General features: G+C 41.8%; 1 protein-coding gene and 1 pseudogene across 2 annotated transcripts in view; one reads left to right on the forward strand and one right to left on the reverse strand.

The window, feature by feature from the left end:
- Positions 1-26,018, forward strand: part of Hmga2 (high mobility group AT-hook 2) — a 115,670-nt gene that overhangs the window by 16,454 nt on the left and 73,198 nt on the right. The window lies entirely within an intron of this gene.
- On the reverse strand, positions 1,656-20,190 carry LOC106022068 (annotated as a pseudogene).

The following is a 26,018-nucleotide window of genomic DNA, read 5'->3' on the forward strand; positions in this document are numbered from 1 at the left end:
CAACCCTTTAATACAGTCCCTCATATTGTGGTGACCCCCAACCATAAAATTATTTCGTTACCACTTTATCAACTGTAATTTGCTACTGTTATAAATCATAATGGAGCCGGGGGTTGGTGGCGCACGCCTTTAATCCCGGCACTCGGGAGGCGGAGGCAGGCAGATCTCTGTTAGTTCGAGGCCGGGCTGGACCGACAGCCTCCAAAACAATACAGAGAAACCCTGTCTCGTAAAAACCAAAAATTAAAAAATAAAAAATAAAATAAATCATAATGGAGATGTCTGATATGGAGGATATCTGATATGTGACCCTTAAAGGGGTCGCGACCCGCAGGCTGAGAACTGCTGCTCTATTGTCCTTGAGTCAACCTCCATACATCTTAGCTCCCACAGCTGTTTCTACCAAATACAGAGCACTTCAAGTGTTGCACAATTTTTTTCTTAGGGGTTCTTGTTTATTGGAGGGTACCTGGATTCTGAACATATCATCTTCATGTTGGGAAAGAGTGCTTAGTAATTATCAACCATAGAGACACTGGCTTCCTGGGAACAGCTGTGTGACCCTCACTGACTCACCTGGCTTCTAATTTTTATTGGCTGTGAGAATGGAATGTTCTATGTGATGCATTGCAGCAAGCCCCCAGTTTGGTCTCCAAAGAAGAGCAGCTCTACTCAGGAGAGGGAATAAAAGGAAATGGTATATTTTTCCTAGACAAAGTGTTTCCTCTTGGCTTGCATATCTTCTCTTGGTGACCGTGCTGGTAGCTCCAGCAAGGCACTCTGTTCAGCAGCATTATTTGCTGAGGAGTCTATGTGGAGTGAATTGCTGCATTCTCCATAGGAAGTGGGCTTGCACTTTAGGATAAGTATGATTCTTTCCAACAATTACATCCACTGATTTCGTTGAGTTGTAGATATATTTTTGAACTGACTGGATTGACTTGGTATTTGGATTAGAGGCCAGATTGTTCTCTTTATTCTTGTAGGCTGTTTCGTTTTAAAGTTCTGTATGTATATAGATATATATCCTATAAATAAGAAATAAATTTATTTAAGCATGAAGATACTTGCCTCAAAGGAGATTCAAGGCTTCATTCTTTTCCAGTGTAATTTACCCCTACTCAAGACAGATTGCCCTGCATATCACAGCTTCATACAAAAAAAGTTACAAAATTGTCTTTGGTTTCAGAATGATAAGTGAAAAGCATTGAACAAGGTATACAGGGAGTGCATGCCATTGAACTTTTTAATTAAATCAATGAGAGCAAAATAACGTACTGGGTTTTTAAGATAAGAGCTGAGTGAACATGCACTAGGGGAGAAAGGGGGTATTTCCACAGACCCAAGGCTTCTCTGAGACCAGCTCTATCAGATGCTGACCAAAATAGAACATCAGTCATTTAGTTAGGGAAAGGAGAGAGAGGGGGGGGTAGGGGAGAGAGGAGGAGGAGGAGAGAGAGAGAGGAGGAAGAGAGAGAGAGGAGGAAGAGAGGGAGAGAGAGAGAAGAGGAAGAACAATATGTTTCTGTCTAATAAAGGAGTGGGGGAGGGGAAAGGAAAGAGTAGAGACAGCTAGAATGCAGTAGAACCAAGCTAAGGCGTTCTAATTGAGAATGTATTCAACAAAATCCTGGGGTAAAGCGTCAGGCTCCCCTTTAGTAGACACCTCCTGTCCTGCTGGAACACACCAATCATATTTTGATCCTCCATTTCCAACTGTACAGGTGTCTGTGCCATCGACTGTTGCTCATGGGACTGGAATCTCTTCTGCCTCCTTGACAAACCTGTCACTCACACTAGGCTTTCATTAGTTTACTAGTGGTGTTTGCTTCTTCATCTTAAACAGTACCACAGAACCGCCCTGCCCACCACCTTCAGTTTGATGTGACTGTTTTCCTCAGTCTTGACTCTTTCCTGGAGTTTCTCATCAATTGTGGCAAGTATTGGAGTGTCCTCCGCTGCCACTCAAGTATACACTCTGTCCTATTAATCTTACAGACCCATATAACTGGCCTGGAAAAGAGTGTTTTATGTACCTGGGGTCAATAGTGAGATATTTAATCAAGAGTTAGTTCAGCAAAAATATGTAGATCTGAAGAGCACCTGGCACCAGTCCTGCCCCTTAGAAAGGATAGGGGATCTGTGGGTCCAGTGACCCTGTGAGCGTGTAACTAGACAGGGTTAGGAATACTTCTACTCCACTGCCGCCTTTGGTCTCTTCTTTCCTCTGGTTTGATTACATTTCAGATTATTACGTTGATAGGAGTTTTCTGCATTTTCAGTCTCTGTCTGTGCATGTCAGAGGTGAGAGGTAAAGGAAGGAGAAATTAGGGGGCCTAAATTTCTTTGACAATTAAGAGCCAAGGGTCAAGATTCATGTGGTTTGGGTTCAGGTTTTGACCCATCCCCATCTTGAACAAATGACATGATTGTCATGATTGTCCCAAGGCCCCATTTCTCATCTGGAAAAGGTGTATGTTAAATGAAGAAATCTGTGCAATGACTCAAAAACAAAAAGACACACAAAAAAACCCCCACAAAATCCTGCTAACACGTAATGATTGGTAACTGTCATCGTGGAGCATATGCATTCCCCTTAATGTCAACTATAGCCCCCACTTTAATTGTCCATAGCTACCAGTAATTACACATGAAGTAAAGTGAGAATCACAGACCATACCAACCACATTCTCTTGGTGGTACCATGTTTTCAATGTGTGTCTTAGTTAGGGTTTTTACTGCTGTGAAGGGACACCATGACCACGGCAACTCTTATTAAAGAAAAACATTTAATTAGGGGGGCTCAGTTCATTATCATCACAGCAGGGAGCAGGATGGTATTCAGACAGACATGGTGCTGGAGAAGTAGCTGAGAGTCCTACATCTTGCAGGCAACGGGAAGTCAACTGATACACTGGGTGGTATCCTGAGCATAGGAAACCTCAAAGCCCGCCCCTACAGTGACACACTTCCTCTAACAAGGCCATATCCACTCCCACAAAGCCACACCTCCTAATTGTGCCACTCCCTATGGGATTATGGGCACCCATTACATTCAACCTACTACAATGCATCTCTGTCTATTATTATCAAGTTTATGAATTGCTTATTAGTGATATTAAAGTGAGTTTTATGTCTCTTCATACGAGGGGAAAATTTGACATTGATACTAAAAGCCTTTCTTTCCCATTATAGTGCAAGTTTGATGTTGTGTCTTACTGAATTTGAAAAGTATTTTTCATGCTATTTACCTTAATACATACTTATAAAAACTTGATTGTTCTCAGAACCTCTATATCATTCCATTAGTCAGTCCTCCTACCCTCTGTGCTTTTCTCCTTTTTCCCTCAAAAAGGACCTCACCACATAACTGGTACAGGGACAGAAAATGTTTGGCACACGTCTGAGAGTGTGGACACAATGAGATGTTCTCTTCACTCATGAAATATGCCATCCAGATGTTTCTTAGGAAGACCACTAGGGCTTCTGGGAGAACAGCAGCCAGGGAATACAGGGGATACATGGATGAGGACAAGCAGGGCCTTAAGTGTTTTGTTTTTAGAACATCCCAACAAAGGAAAATACACCTTGATACAAATGAACGCTTTTTTTTAAAAGGAAAAAAATATTCTGGAGATCATGACATTGACCCAGAAATTGACCCAGGGACCAGATGCCAAGTTTAGATGGTCATTAGAAAGCCACTAACGACTCCAGCTGTTTCCGTGGCTTGTGAAACTCTTTATTTGGCAGTGGGGTGTGTACAGGATGTTAAGTTAAAAATACACATTTCCATTTCACCTCCTTAAAGGGGCACTTGCTTTATTAAAGAGTTTGTGAGACACAGGAAAGTGATGTCATTTCATTTGCTACTCAAACCCGTGAAGACTCTAGATAGACAAGGTCTTCCCTGATATGTGACAAGCTAGAAATGTAAGGAGAGATGATTTGAGGACCGAGCAGGAGATGCTAACTCAGAATAAATACATTTGGCTCTCACTAGACGGATTGAAACCTATTTCTTCTAAGAGTTTTGAGCAGCCACATTCTGAAGAACCTGGAAATCTACTTGGAAGTAAAACAGTTGTTTCCATTTCCCTTTCTTTCCTCTCCAGATGTTTGTTCTGTTTTGAAAAACATGTATCCATTGTAACTCAACACTTGCCTTGCTCACAATGAAACACAACTTAAGAAGAGATGTCCAATAATGCAGAATACCCATGATTTTAAGTTTGTAATGGCATCAGAGGGGAAGAAAGGACCTTGATATAACATCAAACATGCCAGCTAAATGGAATTTGTAAAAGCAAGACTATTTTCCCCTTAAAAACTTGCAACATTAATATGCTCTTAAAACCAGCAGAACTTCCATGCCACCCAGCTTTTATTGCACAAGAATATTCCGTGTCTTACCATAGAGATATGTACACATCCATGTTTATTGCCACACTACTTATAATAATAGCAAGGAGACAGAATGAACCTACATGACCATCAACAGATGAGTGGATAATGAAAATGTGCCCCGTATACACAATGGAATACTATCCAGTTTTAAAGAAAAATGAAATTGTGGGATTTGCAGGAATATGAATGGATTTGTAAGTTATAACATTAAATGAGATGATCTAAAATCAGAAAGAAAAATCACATGTTCTCCCTCATATGTGGATCCTAGCCTGTAATGTATATATGTATATGTAAATAGGTGTGAGTGTGGGTGTAGTCTAACATTTGGAAAGGAGACCAAGGAAGGGTTCTACTAGTTGATGAACATGGACAGAATGTAGGCAAAAGAGCACATGAGTCATGAAAGAGGACTGAAGACAAATATTTTAGTAGAGTTTCAATGTCATCATTTTTGGGGGGGTAGAGAAATTGATAATAAGGTGTAAAACCCAAGTGATGTTCCACAGCTTCCAAATGGCCATTCTAACAACATGGATGTTCACTGAGGTGGACAGAGTGTGGAAGAGGGCAAAGGTTTGAGTGTTACTTAATCTAGCTGTTTCATATTTTATGTCTGAGATCATTACAATAAAGTACCATCAGTAAAGCAAATAGATTTTTCTACATGCTTAGGATTTAAAATGGAAATTTCCTGATGCATATGGTGCATTTAAAATCAATATATAATATTTTCTTTAAGAATACACCTCTTTGTTACGTTTTCTGATGAAGTTTGAGAACTATCCAAACCCTAATAGAACTTGGTGGGGAAAAATAGAGTAAGCTTTTTTTTTAATAGTTCTCAAAATGAAGATTTGAAGTTGCAAGATTAAATACAAAAGCATTCATAAGTTCCATAGAGTAATACTGGAACTAGCTCAGATACGTTTTCATTCAAAGTTAATCTCTTTTGATTAGTTTTAATATTGAAGTATTACCCTAAATTGTTGTGCTAACTGGTGTTTATTTTCAAAAGAGGCTGATAACTGCAAACCCTTCTTGGTCATCTGTGCAGTTCGGCACACTCACTCTCATAGGTCCCAACCATTCACAACTAAACAGACAATGTGAACGCATTGCCGGCATCTCTGAGGGGTGTTTGTCAGGGCCACAGTGCCTGATGAGCTTATCGAACTATAATCAAGGGAGTCCCATTTTCCTCTGCCCCTGCAGATTGGTGAATTATAGATAGGAGGTGGTTCAGAAGCACAAATGACCTATGTCCTTGTACACTACCACCAGGTACATTTATTTACCTGTAGCTATTCAGGCTCCAGTGTTTACAGATCATTGTAAATAGCCCCCAAAGAGTGGAAGCTATCATAGTCTATAAATAGAATCAACATGGCTCTTTTCTTTTCTTTTGGAGATAGCATCTCACTATGTAGCTCTGGCTGGCCTGAAACTCACAGAGATCTGCCTGCCTTTGTCTCCCAAGTGCTGGGATTAAAGGTGCGTGCTGCCATGTCCAGCCATGCATGTTTGCTAGACTAAGGAATAATTATTCTTATTCCACATTGCAAGATGGTGTCTGTTAAGCCCCACCCCCAGTCAGAAGCTCTTCATTCTACACTCTTCAATATTTTACATGGAAAACTCAACACCTAATACCATCCAATCAAGCCTCCCCTCTGCACTCCGATGAGCTAAAGACCTCTGTGTCCCAGGATCTAAATTCCTTGGGCAGGTCGCATTATTTATTCATTCATTTTCTCATTCTTAAGAACCCTATGGGAACTTTGTCTATGAGCAATGAGTGCCATGCATTATTAGCCACAAAATATAAAACCCTCTATTAACATAGCCAGCTCAGTCACCCAAGGAACTGGTGACTGAGCTTGTAGATGACAGTGCCTTTGGGCTCCTTCTTTGCTTTGTTGTCTGTCTTCGGCCATTTCACTGTTAGTGCCTCTGTCATATGGGAGCAAGAACAAGAGGTCAGCTCTGCTAAAAGCCACGACGGGAAGTTAATCTTATCCAACAGAAGCTTTTCGGAGTGTCTCAGTGTACTGTGACCCGACACTGTCCGCAGGACAGGAGACACGAAAGTACTTGTCTATTCTCATAATAAATATGATTGTATAGCTAGATAGGGAATTGCTTTTCAGGACAATATCCTAAATCCGACTCTATCCTACCTCAAGTCTCCTTTCACAAATACTTGCTTAACATTGGTTAGTAGCTGCCAATTACACTCTATCCCAGGCTTCCTGTGATTGTCCTATGATGTTGAAAGGGTCTTATTTGGTTGCTAAAAAGTTACAAAGCTTTCATGCCCTAAGCATAAATTTAATGGGGAAGGGGGATGTCATGAAGACAACCTTCACTGTGTGTCTGCAAGTGTGATTATTTGTACTGCTGTGTCGATTATTTCATCCTGAACACAGAGCTTGAATGTACATTGAGGTAAAGGCTGCTTGAACACACGTTTATTCCCTCGTTGGCTTGCTTATCTCTTGTTTGGATGGACCATTTAATCCCTAGAGCTCCAATTCAGAGACTCTAGGGCTATGTGACTTTTCTTTCTTTCCTCCAAACATTTCTCTAATGCCATTCTCATGGTACCATGGGTCAAACCTGTGCCAAGTCCTGGGAAGGTGAGGGAGAACAAAGGAGATGGGAGTTGGCTTTGCCTGGGGAATCTAAAAAGGAAACCCATAATTTTGTTTTGTTTGTTCATATGCTTGTTTTTGTTTTTGGAGGCAGGGTTTCTCTGTGTAGCCTCAGCTGTAGAATTCACTCTGTAGACAAGGCTGGCCTTGAACTCACAGAGATCCACCTGCCTCTGCCTCCAGACTGCTGGGACTAAAGGTGTGTACCACCACTGCCCAGAGAAACCCATAATTTGAACAGACATCTCTTTATACATAATGAATAAATTGGTGTATGGTTGTGGGGGCAGTGCTGTGTCCCCCCACTGTCACCACAACAGGTATTCAGACAGCAGCAAGTGTATATACTATTTGATGTGTCAAAATGAGACAAATACAGTTATCATAGGCTTGAAAACACAGGCATAAGCTGTCAGCTACAAGCTCCATGGGGAAGAAAAGGGGAATCTGGTCAGCATCGTTCCATTTAGATCTCACTTCATCATAGTTTGACTTCAGGGTACCCGTTTGTGCTTGTTTGCATATGATCTATGTTTATGAGTGATGTTTTAAATTACCAGGTCTTAAGGAAATTTAATTGTATACATGAGTATTTCTGAATCATTATACCCTTTGTACTTTAAAAATGAGCTCTTGGAGGGTCAGAGACACATCATAGTTATCTTCCGACCCTTAGCACTAGAGACAGGAGAGAGCTGAGCAGGGTCATTGAGAGCTGAGTCTGCCTGGGTTAGGATATCCACTTCATCAGGGCAAGCCACTCATTGTCGCCAGCCCCCAGTTCCACAAATGTGAGACGAAGCTTCCTCATAGGATTATTTTGAAGAACCAAGTGAGAAGACATTCAAAAACTTTGTTCAGCAAGCATGCATGCGTTGCCCCGTAGGTCTTTTTTTTTTTTTTTTTCTTTTGGTTTTTTTTTTTTTTTTTTTTTTTTGGTTTTTCGAGACAGGGTTTCCCTGTGGCTTTGGAGGCTGTCCTGGAACTCGCTCAGTAGACCAGGCTGGTCTCGAACTCACAGTGATCCGCCTGCCTCTGCCTCCCAAGTGCTGGGATTAAAGGCGTGCGCCACCAACGCCCGGCTTTTCTTTTGGTTTTACGAGACAGGGTTTCTCTGTTTTGGAGGTTGTCGGTCCAGCCTGGCCTCAAACTCACAGAGATCCGCCTGCCTCTGCCTCCCGAGTGCTGGGATTAAAGGCGTGCGCCACCAACGCCCGGCGCCCCGTAGGTCTTGATATTAGTATCAGGTGAGGCCAATAGCGGTGTTTAATTAATGTTTTGTTCTTTAGTGTATATAATTTTCATATTACAAAGCAAGCTCTTTGAGTATTTGTTTTCTAGATGTGAATGTAGGTTGAAATTTCATTCTTTGGCTTTTCATTTTCTTTTCAACCTGATGACTTGTGTTTTAAAAGAAACTTTACTAGGTTTAAGCACATAACAAAACATGGCCTCCAAATAGTTTCAAATGCTAGTTCATGCCTTGCCGCTTAATAATACATTGGTGGTACCTATATGCCACAGGCCCCAAGGGGATTTTGACTGCTCTGCCTCCTGTTACCACCTCTATTTCTTTACTTGTGGAAATGGTAGTCTGCCTTCTATCATAGGTTTGAGCACAGTCCCTTGAAAAGACTTTCCGACTCAATATTGGATCATCCTATAAATAGAAAATCTCAGTGTAGGTTGACAGAAATTCATTCAGGTGCCCTATCTGTGTTCCATTCCCTTCCCATTAGCATGAAAACAAAGAAAAGTGGGAAAACAGTTGATAATGCCTTTTTTCATCTTCCATGGGTTTGTTGCAGCATTTACAATGGCAGAAGGAGGCAGTGAGTATACTAGTGGTGAGTGCTTCATGGAGAGGCAGTCAAAGAACCTAGAGAGCATTTTCTACTTACACCCTTGCACTGCTAACCCCGTGTGTGTGTGTGTGTGTGTGTGTGTGTGTGTGTGTGTGTGTGTACTTTAAAATGTATGACAGAATCACTCTGTTTAGGGCTGTATGCTTGGCATTCTGTGCAGATAATGGGTGAGCTTCCTAATACCATGTCAAATTCCAAGTTTTAAGGACAACAAAAATGGCAACTTTGTCTAATAATCTGCTTGACTATTGGATTATTAATTTGAGTACAGATCAGCTGGAACCATTCTTAAAAGCTGACACCTCCGGGAATAATAGGCAGATATGGCTATTATCCTTTCGCATTGTAGAAGGTTTTTAGGGTCCTTAGTATTTAGAAAATTAATTCATGTTATATTCATATGCCTGGTACCATATGCTGGTACCTATGATAAAACAAATAAATGTGTTGGGCTAATAGGAGTTTCAATGTGCACCGGTTGTATAGACTGAGAAGATGTGCATCCATAGTCACAGTGTGAAGAATTCTTTTGTGGCTGTCTTAGTTATGGTTTCTAATGCTGTGAAAAAAACATCATGGCCAAAGTCAACTTGCGGAGGAGAGGGTGTTTTCCTCTTACAGTTTGGCATCCGACATTTATGGAAGTCAGGGCAGGAACCTGGAATCAGGAATGGAAGCAGAGACATTGAGAGTGAGGCTTACTGGCCGGCTCCTCATGGCTTGCTCAGTCTGCTTTCTTATACCGTCCAGAGCCGCATGCCCAGGGGCGGCACCATTCATAGTGAGTTAGGCTCTCCCACATCAATCGCTAAGAAAATGCCCCACAGGCTTGCACACAGGCCAGTCCAGTAGGAACATTTTCTTAGTAGATGTTCATTCATTCTTCTCAGATAATTCTTAACTTCTGTCAAGTTGATGATAGATAGATGGGTACGATGTATAGATAGAAAGATGACAGATAGATAGATCAGGACAGTGGCTAAAACTGATTTTTTTATCAGACATTATTATATCATATCTTCAGAACGATAATTCACTATCCCAGCAAGTAAGCATATTACAGTAAACATTGATACCCTCTTATGAGAAGCTGACATTTAAACATACCCATGAAGCAAACACAAATTTTCAACATTTATGAAAGTTTATGAGTTTTGTGGTTTTTAAATTGTCTTTTTTTTTTGAGTCAGATACCTTCAAGCCTAAGAAAATTTTTATAGTCCTTTCAGCCATAAAATTATCTTTGTGATAATAATAGCAATGTGTGCCTGGAAAATGCCACCTAGAAATAAGATTTCATCAGTGTCCCAACACAAGGTATACAAGTCTAACTATATTTCTATGCAGTTAAGCTAAATAATTGTAACTAGATAACTAATTATATGGGTTTTAGCCCATTTCTATCAGTTTTCATTTGTAGTGTTCTTTTTCAGAATAAGTCATCCTGTTGAGGGTAGGGCAAAGTATATATTCCTGGTGTGTGTGTGTGTGTGTGTGTGTGTGTGTGTGTGTGCGTGCGTGCATGGCATGGCATACATGTGATCAGCAGATAACGTTGCGGAGTCAGTTACCTCTTTTTGCAGGTTCCAGCGATCTTATTCTGGTTACTAGGTTGCACACCAGACATCTCCATCTGCTGAGTCATATTGCTTACACCCACAAAGCATATAAATCCTTTGTAAATCTTAACCAATCTGTAGTAGAGTCTGGGCCCTTTCATTTGCTAACCTTAGACTACTGTCACATTTCCATACCTAGGTTTCTTCTAAGTCTTGTTTTTGTAATTTGCTGATATAGTTTTTGAGGAAGCTAGCTGGAACACTGTAACTGAAATGAAAATGCCATCTGCCTGGCTTGTGACTTAATGAGTTTCTAGCTTCATGATTTGGATAGGTTGCTTATAACCCCACCTGTCCACATCTCATGTGGGATGACACTTGTTCCTTCTATGTCGCTCTTTGTGGATTGTGATCAAAATAAGGTAAGGAGAAAATTTAGAATTTCCAGAGCAGACGTCACCGTAAGAAGATGGCGGTAAGTCTCAACAGTGAAAGCAACATTTCACAACAGGAGAGTAAACTTGGGCTTGTCACACATGTACGTTTTAAACCCTTGCTCAACATCTTCAACCTCACTCTTCTCTTCCACAGAAATTATTTACATGTATGAATGTTTTGCCTGTAAGTATGTCTGTGCACCATTTGTGAGCCTGGTACCTAGAGAGGCCATAAGAGGACATCCCCTGGAACTGGGATTGTGAGCCACCATGTGGGTGCTGGGAATCAAACCAGGTCCTCTGCAAGAGCAGCCAGTGCTCTTAACTGCTGAGCCACCTCTCCAGCCCTTTCCATTGAAGTTTGGGGCCTTAGTTTTTTTTCCATCTTCTTTTGTTGTTGGAAGGTTAAAGTTCCAACACTGAAGGTTTTATTTGTATGTGGGGTTGTGTAATGTTTAGAAGGAGCCAAATGATGTCTGTGGGAATAAAAAGGTACAGAGATGAGAGGTGGACATGTCAAGGAAGGCTTGTAGAACTTTACCTCCTCAGACAGTAACTGTCACGTTCCAACAGAACGCGTGGTCAAAACATAGCCGAAGGAGGAGGAATCTTTGCTGGGCCCACTAGAGGATTTTTAGAGTAAAAGTGACCAGATAGTTGCAGGGACCCCAGACGAGAGAGGGTATCTACAGAGATAGACTTTGTGGGGAAAGTTGGGAAAGGAAGGATGATTGATATGCTGTCCGGAAGGCCAGTGATAAAGATGAATCCTTCAGCTGAACCATATGGATTAAAATTGGGGAGAAAAAGAAATTAGAGTAAACATTCTAATGCCAAAGGAATATTTATATGTGCTGTTGCTTTCATATTTTAAATCTACTTAAATATACACCCAGGGTTCACAAAACAAGTCTTCCCCTCTCTCTCTCTCTCTCTCCTATATATATATATATATATATATATACACATATGCGCGCGCACGTGTGTGTGTGTATGTGTGTGTGTGTGCTTTATTGTTCAACTCAGTTGTTTCATGTTAACTATGAGCCTGAACACATAGACGTTTGGGTACTTCTACATAGAATTTGATTCATTTGTCCCTGCAAACTGCGTGGCAAGCTCCAGTATTCCAGAAGAACCAGCTATGGTGGGGCAACAGTGCTTCAGAGACTCACAGGGGACACTTTCCCAAGGCCTTTTCCTCCACAGTTGCCCATGACCGTAGCCATTGAATCATTTAATTGTTTCTGGCCTTCCGAGCCAGTGATGCGGAGCAGGCAGGGTGGTAGGGTGATGTTATGTCTGGGGCCCGAGCCTATGTCCTCACCACATACGGGGCCCACCCTTCCTGACCTGAAAGGCTCTATGCACAGTGCTTGGCACACAGTGAACACTCAATAAATTGAGTTGTTTTTCTGTCTCTTTGGGGATCTGAAGTAGAAACATTTAAACCTGAGACCGCCCCCCCCCCCAGAGCCCTAGGTTCCCCTACTGAAATTCACAGAGAAAGCTGGGGCAAACGTGAGTGGATGTGGTTCCAGCGAGTCGACCTGGGAGGGAGGTCATTGTTTGGGCTGCATAGCTGAGCTAACTGAACTTCCTGGACCCATGGATCCTAATGAGATTTTTGTCAAGATGAATGAATTTTAACTGAATGCAGATTTCTAAACTGTGCGTAATATCATGGCAGCTGAAGACACTTTTATGAAAAATAGCTGATAGCATCACTTCTGAGACATGCTATGCGTTATTTGTGTTTTACCATCTCCACCCCCACCCCAAAGGCCCAGACGAGGAAAACATTGAGTTAAGAGAAACTTTTGATGGCCTCACCTGTTTATATTTGTTAAAATAAAATGACTTTCTTGCCTTCCTTCTTCCTCTTTCCTTTACTCCAAAATCCAACTGGATTATCTTTGTCTTCCTGAGATTCCAGGAGCCTCACATGCAGTTGTAAGAAATGTCCTGTAAATTTTGTCTGGGTTCCCAACACTCATGTCTCTGTCTCTCTCTCTCTCTCTGTCTCTGTCTCTGTCTCTGTCTCTGTCTCTGTCTCTCCCTCTCCCTCTCTCTCTCTCTCTCTCTCTCTCTCTCTCTCTCTCTCTCTCTCTCTCTCTCTCTCTCTCCTGTTTTTCTCTGAAGCTCTGGGAATCAGCCCAAAACCTCAACTACTGAACAATGTTCTGACCCCATATAAACTACAGTCACAATATCTCAACTATGATGTTGTTGTTAACCAAACCCACTATCACATTCCGGGTTCCGTGTGTCTGTGCATGGGTTATGTTATAACCAATTTTATTGAGTGTGTAGGTTCAGACATCCTCCATCGAAGTATTGTCTTTTAAGATAGTTGCTTGCGAACTGTCAGCTTATCCCATGATGACAGACATGGGGAGATGCGTCATGTCTTCTACATGTACTAGAACGTTGCCTGGCTGTGGATGCAAGGCAGAGAGAGTCTGGCCTGTGTTTCCTCCCTGTAGCTTTATGGGTGCTCCTTCAGATTCCCTTGTTATGAATAGCTGGCTAGCCCAAGCAGAAGTGTAGGTGGGCTTGGCACCCAGCTCCTGGCTTGCCTGGAGTAACCTGTACTTTACTGCATTGAGAGTTTCTTCCAATTTGAGAGGCCAAGAAGGAGAACCGGCCTAGGAGTGCAACACACCTGCTTTTCCTGAGGCCACACACACTGTGCCTAGTTAAGTACTTGTCTGGTCTGTATTTTGGGGTATGTTCAACTATGTCTCCAGAGTCCTGAAGTTGTGGGTAAATACATTTATTCCCCTTCAGAAATGCAGGCTGGGGGATCCTCCGTGGTTAAACATGTGAATAGCATGCACAAAGCCTTGGGTTTGATTGCCAACACTGAAAACCAACCAATAAGTAAGCCAATACACAAACAAATGAGCAAAAATTGAACCAGAAGTTATTTGTTTCACATAGATTTTATATGGCCACAAAAGCAGATATTCATTGGGCAAATTGCCCTGTTAATTGGACTTGGCCATTTATCCCAGTCTCTAATATGCATGGACTGCAGTAAAACCTTGTCAGATTGACACCACCGGGAATACCCACACTAGATAATGCTGCCACAGCTAAGTCCACCAGCTAAAATAAATGCGTAAATAAATAATGAAGAAAGAAAAATGGCAAACATCTTTCGAAAACATGAACACATGTATGTGTGCATTTTTCTGTGTGCATATGCACACACACACACACACACACACACACACACACACACACACAGAGCAAAGCCATAGCAACATCTGGTAATGGCCTGTCTCTGGCTAAGCATCTCTACTCTGATAACAGCAATTAACAAATAGCTCAAAGTACTGACATTGCTGTTTTAGAATGACAAAGACTGCAGCATTCTACTGGTCACGCCTGGGATCTGAGCAGTTAGATAGCCAGATGAACATAATGACCAGTGAACCAACTCTAAATGCGATTACTACAGGGGCCTTTTAGAGAATATATTGTGTTTGGATCCAGTGCCCTACTGGAGCCCAAGTCCCTACTCTATGGTGCCCTGTAAGACTGATTTCCTTTCTTTGAGCTAATGATTTTCCATAGTAGCACTGTAAAAGAAAATGTTTCTTAATTACAAGTGATATTCTAATTTTTTTTGTTTTCATCTTACTTAAACAAAAGCTCACTTTTAAATTAACCAGAGACGTTTTCAGAGAATCTTGGATGTGTAGGGGGAAAAAAACATTTTAAAGAATAAAAATTATGAGAGTACCGGGACAGAATGCTATTATTTCCACGGCAGCATCTTTGTCCTTACCTCACTCACATTTACGTGTGTGGATTGCTAGTATGGACGTGGTGCGTGATAGAAGAAGGTTCAGCTGTGGTCCCCGGGTCCCGCTGTCTGTCACTGAGGCCTACTTGAACGGTGGATGCATTTGCTATCCTGATTGGTGCTCAACCTCCTCAAGTAGGAGTCTGGATTTGCTCTGTCCCTTACAGAGTCCCAGGCTTTCATGTTCCACAGGTGACAAAGTCAAAGCAGAGAGCAATTATCACGAGCCTCATTATCCTGACAGGAAACAGGTTTCCTGATGTTTCCCCTGCAAGGAATGGCTGGCTTCATCTTGCTGGCTTGACTCTCCCCTCTTTTCCATTTGTAATGTTGGCCCTGGTTCTTCCTTCCTGTGGGTCCTGTATTAAGTTTTCTGAGGGTTGATGTAACAAAGTACCACATGCCTGGGTGCCTCCGCACAATAGAAATTTACTCTCTCACATTTCTGGGAAGGGAAAATTGTACATTTGGGTGATTGCAGGGTCATACTGCTCTCCCAGAGGCCAGTCTGCAGACATGATCTCGCCTCTGTCTCTGTGTGTGTGTGTCTCTCTGTCCATCTCTGTCCCCGTCTCTCTGTCTCTGGCACTCTCTCCTTTTTGAGAAGGATCTCGCCTGGTCACACAAGCTGGCCTTTAATTGGAAATGTTCCTCCGACTGAGCTCCTCACTCCCACCCCATGTACTGGGATTACAGGTGTGAGGCAACATACCCTAGTTTCTAGTTGAGGATTTTTTGGCTTTTAGGCACACCACTCTAGGATACGCCTTTGTTGCCACATGATATTCTTCAGGCAAGTGTCTTCTCCTTTGAGGACATCAGGCCATATTTGAGTAGGACCAACTATAGTAACCTCCATCTTAACGTGATGACGTATACAAAGACCTGACTTCCAAATAATGCTTCACTCTTGCAGATGCAAGGTGGGTTAGAACTTCATCAAATCATTTTAGGGGTGCAATTTAACCCATAGCAGACCTTCTTAATTTCAAGCTTGCTTTGGAGTGAGGCAGGTATTTATAACATGTGAGGAGAACGTACATGGAGTTTCATTAAATCTGGAGCATCAAAGCCAACATTTGTAGTTTGTTATAAGAACACATTGGAAAGATTTATAGGCTGTTTGGGGTGTGATTTTTGGATTAATTCTTTCCTTTGAAACATTTGTTGGGCCCAGTGTTATAAAGTGGGGAAAGAATAGATTTGAAAGCGTCTAATTTTCATTTTCAGTGTAGCTTGTAAACTTGCGCATTTTTAAGAAGGCATCTAAACACGGTAATGTGGACAGCCAGGACTGTAAGTAATGGTTTTCAGCTTCCTTTCTCTCCTGCTTGCGTATAGATGCTAAGCCTCTAGTTAGGCAAACAGCACAACTTCAGGCTGTCGTCGTGGTGGCTTTTCTTTGCTTACTCCTGTAGCCAGAAAGTCTAAAACAAAATGTCTGCATGAAATATGTAAAGGTGAATGCCTGCAAAGTTTAATAAACATTAATCAATCCTTCCTACCCACTGTATTCATTCCCTTCCATTTCACTGGCTGCATACAATTCTTTGTGTTCATACTCATTCTCTTTCATAGTATTTAGTCAGTTTAGGAAGAAATATACATATCTTTAACTTGCATCTTTTAAAAATATCCTAAAACTATTACCTTGTCTCTTTTTTTTTCCTCACTAACTTTTATATACGGGATTCCAGTCTCCCCTTAAATTAATGTGGTTTAGCTTCAACCATACCCCTCCCATAAGGCTAGTTCCCACTTCCTATAATCTTACAGACCTAGGAGAACACTGTTTTCCCTTCTGTCATTTTGATAATTACGTGCGCTGTGCTCAGTGGTGGCCTATTAACTCACATGAATACCGTGGTCTTGCAAAATAGCCTCAAATTTCCATGCACTGGAACTGTGAGAATTTTCTGTAGTGGTGCTTTAGCGATCATGATGGAGGTGCAGGCATTTCCTGGGGATTAATGACCAGCTGGGAAGAACCAGTGGCCCTGGGCTCTGCCTCCCAGCCAGCCATTAATTCCAAGGGAACGCCTTCTGTTGAGGTCGTTATTGCTATTATAAGCTTAAAATGGAAAAACATAACAGACACATGAGTTATTTTTATGGTTTGATGCAGTTTCCAATAGTATGTACCAGGTCAAGAAACTGAATGTGTGAGTGTAGATCAGGTCATTTGACTCATCCCCAGTAGTCTATGTTTTATGAATGAGTTCCTGGTTCTCAGCCATTCTTTCCCACAAAGAAAGAAAGATGGGGGAGGAGAGAGAGAGAGAGAGAGAGAGAGAGAGAGAGAGAGAGAGAGAGGGAGGGAGGGAGGGAGGGAGGGAGGGAGGGAGGGAGGGAGGGAGGGAGGGAGGGAGGGAGGGAGGGAGGGGAGGAGGAGGAGGAGGAGAGCGAGCAAACAGTTCAAACAGTTTAGTTTGGGAATTCTTACCTTGGTCTGAGTCTTACAGGTATCTTTGAATGCAGTGAGATATTTATACTCATATTTCATGTATAGTCTGAAGGGACTAAGACATTATTTTCTGTTGTGGTGATTATTTTCCTTCAAAAATGAAAAGGGAAAAACAGCACCCACCCCTGTAATGACCTTGCTTTGATCTATCTCTGGTATTTCCAGGCATCCTTATGCTTATACCTTCACATTTTGAATCCATGAGAGAGTGATACACAGTCCAGTAAGTCAACACTTTGGGGATTTTAAAAAGCACATTAAATATTGCAGTAATAGGGAGCCTTTCATGCCAAGCCACCTGAAGTCCAGACCAGAGTCAGAATGTCATCACCTGTGTTTCTCTATGATTCTTTTCGGAAGCTTGCTCTGTGCTCCTACCTTAATTAGCCACCATGCCGCGTTATTTTATCTAGATTACTAAAAGCCTCTCTAGAAATAGTTTATTGAGTTCAAAAAAGGGACGATCTTGACAATCCCAGAATGTTAGCACCCCTAATCTTAGGACAAAATGTCAATGGTCGAATGCCGTTACCTAGGTGTGACACCCATCGGGTACCATTTCAATCCTCTTATCAGTCAGTGGCTCCACACTTATCAGGCAGCAGTGACAGGCTGGACTTCTTGGTATACTTTTAAAAAGCAATCACAGGACACAGGTTGCACTAAGAGAAATAGGGAAGTGAAGACATTGTCCTCTCAGCCCTGATGTCCCTCTCCCTCCTCTCCTCCCCTGTCAGCTTCAGCCTCCATGTGCCTGTCCATTGCCCCAGCTGACAACAAAACTTCCAATGTGCATGGGTAAATGGTGTGCCCAGCTCATCTACTAAGAAACAGTCCCGATTTCCCTAGTCAGAGGTGGGCAGTCCCTCACAAAGAACAAGGATGCACACAAATGCCTTGCTTATAACACCACTGTCTTCATTTGTGATGGTCTGTCTGGAACGCGTTTTGTATTTGATGCGCTTTACCATAAGCTCCTTGAGTAGTGGGTGTTTTCATTTTGTTTTGTGTGTGTATGTGTGTGTGTGTGTGTGTGGTGTATGTTGTGTGTGTGTGTTGTGTATGTGTGTTGTGTGTTGTGTGTGTGGTGTATGTTGTGTGTATGGTGTATGTGTGTGTGTTGTGTATGTGTGTGTTGTGTGTGTGTTGTGTGTCGTGTGTGGTGTGTGTTTAATATTAAAGGTGGTATTAAATGGTAGCTTCCTCAAACACATTGAATGGAGAAGAAAAAAGTGTATGCTGGGCAGAGCTAGGTAACTGAAAGTTAAAAATGCATTTCCGCAGTGCTAATGTCATTAATTGCTGGGCCCAGAGGAGCAAATTTTGTTGCCAATCTCTTGGCTCTGACACTTAGAAGCATAAATATAAGTGGTGTTAGCGCCGCTAATGTCTTCAGTGAGACCGCAAAACAGGAAGCAGTAGATGTTGGGGGAAATCTTTAAAGAGGGAGAGAGCTAGGTCTCCCTGTTTGGGCTTTGCTCACGCGCACACAGCTTAAGATGAAGCTGTGTGCAGGGCGTGGTAACATGGCCGCAGATGCGTCAGCAACCCTAGAATGAGATGTGCTACTTCCACAGCTCATTAGTCAGTTGCTGAGAAGGGGGGAAAGGAACATTTTAAGAAAAATATTTGGTCATCATGGTGGACAAAACAGATTCCCCATCTGGCAAATCTTGTCTGTGCATACATTTCTTAGATTTTATTCATTGCTCTGTGTCTGCTGTTCTCTAGGAATACATTTCTTTCTTTTTTAAAACACTATGTTTGGTGTCTTTATCTATGCATCATCCACATATATCTACCTACGTGATTTAAGCAGCTTGTGTATCTGTGGTAATTTTTTGTTTGTTTGTTTTTCGAGACAGGGTTTCTCTGTATTGTTTTGGAGGCTGTCCTGGAACTTGCTCAGTAGACCAGGCTAGCCTCGAACTCACAGAGATCCACCTGCCTCTGCCTCTCGTGTGCTGGGATTAAAGGCGTTCACCACCAATGCCCGGCTCTCTGTGGTAATTTTTAATGTTTATGTGTATGGGTATTTTATCTGTGTACCGTGTGTGTCTGCCAGAAGAGGGTGTCAAAGGCCCTGGAGTTACCTGTGGCTATGAGCCAGCCTGTGGGTGCTGGGAATTGAATCTGGGTCCTCTGAAAGAACAGAAAGAGCTCTTAACCTTAGGCTGGTAAACAAAATCTTGAAGAATAAATTCAGCAAGGAAATATATGACTATTTTCTGAATAAACTATACTTTAAAAAACTAACATGCCAACATATTTTTTTAAAAGGTCGGTTGGTTTATACACAGCTGTTTTCATAATTCCACAACATGACTTCAAAATTTAAAGGGTATTAACAAAAACACACTGGGTATATTTATCTGTTCTCTGAATCTTGCAGCAAACATGCAAACTATGTTGTAAAAGGAAAAAGGAAACATTTCTGAAAAATATATTAAAATTAAAGTATTTTTAAATATATACAGCATTAGTTGGTATGGTGTGTATACCAAGGAAGCTAGCTGTTAGAAATCACTCCTATTCTAGAAAGTTAAAAAATAAGGAAAACATCTGAACTAAAAATATGGTGCAGATATTAATGCTAACAAGCCCTCAGCTAAGGGAAAAAATTCTGTAGAAAAAGAACGGAAGTGGGGTGTTGGGTGGAGAGGCAACACTTGTGTACCCTGCTACATACACATGGAGTCGAGGGGAGGGAGCTGAGCAAAAACCTGGGAGCCCTGGAGGAAGAGCCGAGGCTTTGGCTGTGGGTAAAGATCACAAGAGAATGATGAAAACAAAAGCAGGAAAGGGAGGAAAAGACCGTGAACGGCCGCGTGCAGAGATCATGAAACCTGCCAGGAGCTGTGAATGCCCATCGTCTTCCCAGCCACCTCTTTGTCTATGTCTGTGTCCAGCGCATGACACTTGGCTCGACCCTTATGTTCGTTAGCCGCCAGACCAGGGTCCCTGTTGAGGTACTTGAGATGAACGGACATTCTGGTTGGGCAGCCAAATGAACCTAGGGAGAGTCCTGTGGGGCCCAGATCATTAAGTCACACTTAGTGACATCCTATTTGCCATCTGGAAAAGATAAAGTTTTGTTGTGCAATTATCTTTATGGGACGGCATGTTTCTGTTGGTTTACTGAAGTCGTTAAGCCAAAACAGGGCACAAGTGCAAGCCCTGGTCTCCCAAGTGGCCTGCATCTTCCTACTCACAGTATGAAGTGCACATCTGTGAAGAGGAGTGACATGTCCCCAGTGTGTTTAAACTAACCACTTTGACTTCAAGGATCATTAGATTTCAAAGATACATACATACATATATATATGTGTGTATGTGTGTGTGTGTGTGTGTACACCACATACATACATATATATAAAATCACTGAAACTTCCTTGCATGGATCAGATGTGGAGAAAAGTTAGTTGTAATTTGGGATTCAGTCAGAAGAAATGGTGTGGAAAGTTTTCACATGAATAGGTAAAGATTAAGATCATGAGACTCTGTACCCTGCCCATCTCCCCAACTTCCTGGACTACTATAGTTGTGACTTCTACACTGAGCAGGCAGTGTGGGTTTTGTTTTGTTTGTAAACTGTAGTATTTCTTTCAAAGATTTATATTTATGTCTATGGGTGCTTTTGTCTGCACGTACATGTGCACACCAGAAGGGAGCATGGGAATTCACGAAACTACAGTTATACACTGATAGACACTTGTGAGCTACCATTTGGTTGCTGGGGATTGAACTCAGAACCTCTGGGAGAACAGCCAATGCTCTTGGCTACTGAGCCATTTCTCCAGCTCCAACTATAATATTTCTAGGTGAGTTGGTTTGCCACGGATATTGCACTTGTGCCTAATTATAGTGAAGCGGTTTTAGCAACCCAGCAAAAAACTCAATTCTGCAAAGTGAATAGCAGAAGAAAACTTTTACTTCTCTAGATTGGAACCAGACAATGCAAACACACCAAAAGACAAAAACATTTCCCACAGTACGGCTCTGCCATTTTGGAGAACTTGTAGAATATTATCCATGTGCAGTAAACATTTATGACCATATTTAAGTCTGAGCAGCACGAGGGATTTTGTGCTAGCAGTGGTTGATGAGTACCCAAAATAGGAATCCTTTATGTCTGAGGTATCCATAGTAACTAAGTAGGCCCCATTTCCATTGTACTTATTAGCTCCCAACCTGCTAACCAGGCTTAGACGCTGTGGGCTCCAGAACTCCTGATTCATATAACACCCCAGAGAGTAGGTAAGTGCCTTTCAGAAAAAACAGACTTAAGTAAGGGGTTTTAAGAGATTTGCAGAATGCCACATAGCAGCCAAGACAGTAATTTTTGGTCCAACTGTCAATTTAATTGAGTAGTGTTACACAGGCAAAAATCACACAGTAAGAAACAGAATTATGGTTATCCAGAAAATAATAGTGGGGTTTTGTTTGTTTGCTTGCTTTCGGTGCCTCTTTGAGAGCTTCTATTATCAACATTGTTTTTTTGCTCTTTGGTAAAATAGGGCATGTTCACTGTTTGCATCAGGCAGGCAACACCAACTTTGTTATTCGAATTCTCGCTTTCTTCCTTCCTTTCTTTCTTTCTTTCTTTCTTTCTTTCTTTCTTTCTTTCTTTCTTTCTTTCTTTCTTTGTTCCTTCCTTCCTTCCTTTCCTCCCTCCCTCCTTTCTTTTTTCATTCTTTCTTTTTGTTTTTTTGAGACAGGTTTTCTCTTTGTAACAGCCATGGCTGTCCTGGAGTTCTACTTTCTAAACCAGGCTAGCCTGGAACTCACAGAGATTCTCCTGTCTCTGGCTCCAGTGTGTTGGGATTAAAAGCATGTACCACCCACCACAGCCCGGCATTCTTGCTTTTTCTTAACACGAGGAAATAATTAACAGGAAAAATGGTTTGAATTCATGACTAGCATCGCATCAACATTGCAGTGGGACTATAATCCTCTTTCTCCAAGGACACACTACAAATGACTTTGGTGCTTGCATTTAGCATTTGTGACAGGCTTGCCCTTGGGTTCCACTGCAGTCTTAATAAGTTGCAGCGTGAAAGCATATCATCTATATTTCTTAATCTTATTTACCCACAACTAGAAATGTCTTGATGCATTTTATTCACATTAGCTCATTTGCACATTAATGACAACATGAGAGTGAACTTTTTCACTATACATAAAGTACTCTAAGAGTTAAACATAGATACACTACAGATCACCTGAGGATATGCTGCACGTCTCATCAGAGTTGGAGAAAAGGGGATCTGGTTCATTATATCTGTTCTCTCTGGGACATTCATTTGTGTACCTATTTGAAATTTAAAAATGAAATCATTAGAATCTTCCCCCATTTCTGCCAGCTCACATTCTTCACCACAAATGTTAGACAGACTTCAGAGTCCTCACTAATGTAATCGGCCATGCTTCTTTTTGGTAGAGATCACTTGTGAACGAGATCACACACGCCTAGCTGAGACGCAGCCTGCGTGTGTCAATGACGGTTAGCATTGTACTCTCTTATCCATCCAACCGGACACAAATTGTTTCTGGGGAGAGTGGGAAAGGAGAGCTAGAGGATGGGAGAAAAGGACTGAGTTCTGGTTGGGTCTCTGGTTTCTAAATGTTGCAGAACATAGAGAAAACAGTTTGCATGGGTGGGGAGAAAGCAGAAAGACAACACAGGACTCCTCAGCTGACTTAACTCACTAGCTCATGCAATGACGGCTTCAAACTGCCAATACCGGTTCAGGGTCCGCCCTTCCCGTTCACTGATATTTCTAAATGAAGCCAATGATATGGACCTGTCCTGTTTCTGCGATGAGCAGAGATCAAACCCACTTTGGCGCTAAGCTCTTTTCTCACAATTTGCTCAGTCAAGAACATCTTCGTGCTTTCACATAGACACAGGGCCAGAGTGTGAAATTCACATGACTTATCAGGCAGAGGAATGTCAATCTGCCAGGGAGAGAGTCAGGAACCAGCGTGCTTGGAATTGCATCTGAGTCAGGGGTTGTGAGAATTGGTGGGCAAGATTTCCCTTAGCAAGTGTTTATAGTGTTCGAGCTGCAGAAGGAATGACTACAAAGACATGAAGGACCGAGAAGGCGGATGCCCCATCCCCATGATAGGGACAAACCAGTTGGGCTGAGCACACACGAGTCAACCGAAGCTCTGCCAAGCTCACATAGTGTAAAAGTGAAAGTTATAAGTCTTGGGGGACACAGAGTTGAGGCAAGAGCTATTAGTTGGCTCTGTGAAGATGGCTACAGAATATAAGATTTGGGGAGGGTTCTGCAGAAAATTAAAAGAAGATGCGAAGCGATGTACTTAAAGTTTAACAAAGAGCCCCTCGAGAACTAGAACATGGTCTCTCTGTCTCATGTGTCCCTACAATCCCCCCCCCCCACTTTGCTTGTTAGGATGTCCATAGAAAAATTCAGCAAGAACCTGAATGGCTAGGCTTGGGTACCATGTTGCTAAAAAGACAAAACTTTGCTTCCCAATTTGCACTGAAGGAGAGCAGATATCAGAAACAGCATGAATATCTGTCCCTTTTGTTCCCCAGTGGCCATACCTCTTGAGCCCTTTCCGACTCCTACATTGCTCACATAAGAATCTCTGCATCTGATGAGGGACAACAGTACCCTGTCACCTCCTGGAGCTGGCCCCACAGAAACGGGGAGAAGCTGCTGAATGCTCCTGGAAATGCAAGACTCTCTGGTGACAGTGAAGTCCCAGGGGGGAAAGCAGTAGGCATATTGCTCCCCTCTTCGAGCCTGGAGGCTGCTTTTTCCCTGAGAGTGCAGATAAGGACCTGATCCTGCAGTATCATGTTTCCGACTTCTTTGTTCTGCCTTCAGATTTAAAAATGCCAATTTCATTTGTCCTTCGAGTTCAGAACATGTCAAAGAGCTTCTCTGAGCGGTAGGTGGTTTTGCAGAGCACACAGAGAAAGAAAAGCCCTCATCCTGGCCACTGTCCAATGAAGATGGAGAGGGGTCAGGTTACTTCTCAGTGCTGTCTGAACTTGAAACAGGAAAGAGGGAACAGAGGTGATGAGTTACATCCTTTGGGCCCAACTACCGTTTACCTCAGAGATAGAGAAAAAGGGAAATGAGAGTTTATTTTTCTAGATACTATACCTACAGATCATAGGATTCAATGAGAATGCTTGTGTCAATTTTAGTAAGCCATCAGTTCAGTGACACCTGAACCTGTTGTTAATCCTTCATTGGTTATTAATTCTCTTATGTTTGGTTTTTGTTTTTAAGTAAAAAAAAATCACCATTTTACTTAGGTTGGCCTTGAACTTGTAATCACTCAGACTTTGACTTCCAGTGCTGAGTTTATAGGCCACCACCACATATATGTGTGTGCTTCATTTTGGGGGTTACATTCTTGATAGGACAATAGGACCATGGCGTTTTGTGATGGAAACTAAATTAAAAATTGTGACAAAATATAGACAATGTCAGGAACTCCATGGCACTTCAAGTTGCCAGCACAACACATTCAAGTGAGACTAATGGCGTGCCATTAATTTTTGTGTTGTATGCTGTAAGATAATGGACTTCCTCACCTACTATTTGATCACTAAGGCAAAACTTAGTCATGAAATAATCAGCTTAGTGAGACTGTAGCTATCAGCAATTTTCTAAGGAGCCAGCTCATTCAACTCAATACCAGGTAGGCTGTGGCTGATTTTTGTGGAAGACAACCTGGGCCACATTAGTTTGGATATGCAGTATTCAATATAGGGGCAGTGCAATCTCCATCACCTTGTACCTTCACAAGTCAAAATGAGATTGGAGAGGAAAGAAAATAGGTTATAGACAAACTCAGAAAGATGGTTGTCATAGCAAAGACATAGAAGAACTCTCATGATTGTATTCAGAGTCCCACCTTCTAGCTGAATGTGTTCTTAGTCTCATCTAATGTCATAGCTATGTTTGCTCTTGCTGTTTGCTGAGGTTAAACTCTGGAGAGGGTGTTGACCATTGGATCATCTCCTGGAAACTGAACACCTTCAATTACCTGGCTCTTCCCCCCAAGAGAAACAAAGAGATTGCTGCTCTCTTTCTCCATTTATAAAATAATGGTTGAGAGAAAGTTTTTATTTTGAGCATTGTTTCAAAGTGCTGGCCATATACATAGTAAGAATAAACAGGATGTTTAAGCATCTTGCACAGATACACAAGCTAGACAGTAATCCAACTGACTCCTGGTTCTGGGTCTACAAGCCACTGTGGTCCATGACTTTTTTGTTGGTTCCAGCCAACTCAGCTGGAAAAATCAAGGAAATCTTGTGATTTAACCTTCTCACCCTTAACTTTAGGATTAAAGTCACTGATTATGCTTTACACACACATACAAAAACATAGTACTTAATATTCAACTTACATTTAATAAATGCTTACTGTACACATAGCATGTGTAGGCAGGTCATTGTAAGTTTTGCACATGTAAATCAAACATGGCTTTTAGCTGCTTTATAGTTTAGGGGTAGGCCAATTTTAAGCATCATGCCAGGTTTCTTGACACTGTCTCGCTTAGCTTGAGTCAAGTTATTTAATTTACATGTCAAGTTGCAAATCATAAGTTATGATCTATGGGACTCATATTTAAGCCATGTAAAACAAGGAGGTGGATGGTGCTCCAACTGAGCACTGAGAGATGGAAGGGACTTTAAAACCTGTGTTTTCCACTTTCCGGAGCATGTGTTTATAATGCATATGTTTGTATTTGGAAATTATTGAAAAATAAAATAAAAACTAGTGTTTTGTTGAATGAAAACATTACAAGTTCCTGTATTGAA

The sequence above is a fragment of the Mesocricetus auratus genome, unplaced genomic scaffold, assembly GCF_017639785.1.
Source record: "Mesocricetus auratus isolate SY011 unplaced genomic scaffold, BCM_Maur_2.0 Super-Scaffold_100011, whole genome shotgun sequence".
Taxonomy (NCBI): Eukaryota; Metazoa; Chordata; class Mammalia; order Rodentia; family Cricetidae; genus Mesocricetus; species Mesocricetus auratus.